This window comes from Gavialis gangeticus, unplaced genomic scaffold, assembly GCF_001723915.1.
Source record: "Gavialis gangeticus isolate Ggan-Ray unplaced genomic scaffold, GavGan_comp1, whole genome shotgun sequence".
Lineage (NCBI taxonomy): Eukaryota > Metazoa > Chordata > Crocodylia > Gavialidae > Gavialis > Gavialis gangeticus.
The window spans coordinates 17,121,508-17,122,822 of record NW_017729027.1 but is presented as its reverse complement, the minus strand read 5'-3'; the positions used below and the strand labels follow the sequence as shown (position 1 = coordinate 17,122,822).

General features: G+C 43.7%; 1 long non-coding RNA gene across 1 annotated transcript in view; it reads left to right on the top strand.

The window, feature by feature from the left end:
- Nucleotides 1-263: 263 nt before the first annotated feature.
- LOC109299944 overlaps nt 264-1,315 on the top strand; it is a 16,705-nt gene continuing 15,653 nt past the window's right edge. Inside the window, exon 1 of the long non-coding RNA XR_002098064.1 lies at nt 264-277. This is a non-coding gene — a long non-coding RNA (uncharacterized LOC109299944). The remainder of the gene's footprint in view (nt 278-1,315) is intronic.

Genomic DNA, 1,315 nt, shown 5'->3' with positions numbered 1-1,315 from the left:
CCCTACTGCTATTTCTGCTGCATTTGACAGAGCAATATGCAGAGTAAACTACTGGCCAAAACTCCCGTTCTAAATAGGATAGATACAGCTCTGATACAGACTAGGAGCCGTCCTGTTGACAATCGCGCCATTTCTTCTCAGACTCAAAACACAGTTCAGTGCTCACTACCTGCACTATAAATAATAAAATAGGGAGTTCCTGGGATCTTTGTGTAGAAGGGATTTGCAGGATTTATGGGAGCCAAGGCTAAGGGGTGACCTTACTGAAAGAGAAAAAGTAGGGAAAGGAGCTCCCTTTGTGATTATCTCCTGTTCGGATGATTTTTCTTTTTAATCTTTGCCTATACCTCCCTTCTTCCCTCACAACCATGTGGTTCTATTTCTCAAAACAGAAGAGTTTCTTGATACCAGCCACTATACTACTATGTGGCTAATTAATAGCCAATAATAAACTAACATTGAATAGTAATAAACATAAATGCTGAAGAGACCAATTAAAATGTGCCTGCTGGTGTTTCATGCTTGGATACAGCTTGCTCTGAGCACTCACAGACACACAGGCACCCAGTTAGAAGAGCCATCACCCAAATGCCTAAACCGAATATTTGGCAGACAAGATTCTCTGGTGAAATCTGATATCTTTTCTGATATCTGGGGCACTCTATTTGATACTGGCTGCCAACTAGACATCAACCCATTTATTACTACTCTTTGAGCCTGATGCTCCAGCCAGTTTTCTATCCACTTTACAATCCATTCATCCAGTCCCTACCTCCTTAGCTTGCCTGCAAGAATGTTGTGGGAGACTGTATCGAAAGCCTTGCTAAAATAAATGTACACAACATCCACCAGTCTCCCTGCATCCAGAGCCAGTCATCAGAGAAGGCAATCGGGTTGCTCAGATATCACTTGGTAAATCCATGCTGACTGGTCCTAATCACCTTTTTCTCCTCCAAGTGCTTAGAAATTGATTCCTTGAGGATTTGCTCCATGATTTGTCCAGGACTGAGGTGAAGCTGACCAGTCTGTAGTTCCTTGGATCCTCCTTTTTTCCTTTCTTAAACATGGGCACTATGTTTTCCCTTTTCCAATCATCTTGGACCTCTTCTGATAGCCATGACTTTTCAAAGAGGCTGGCCGATGGCTCTGCAATCACATAAGCCAATTCCCTCAGCACTCTTGGGTGCATCCCATCCAGCCCCATGGATGTGTACATGTCCAGCTTTTCTAAGTAGTCCCTAACCTGTTCTTTCATCACTGAAGGCTGCTCACCTCCTCCCCAAACTGTGCTACGTGGTGCAGTAGTCTGAAGCTG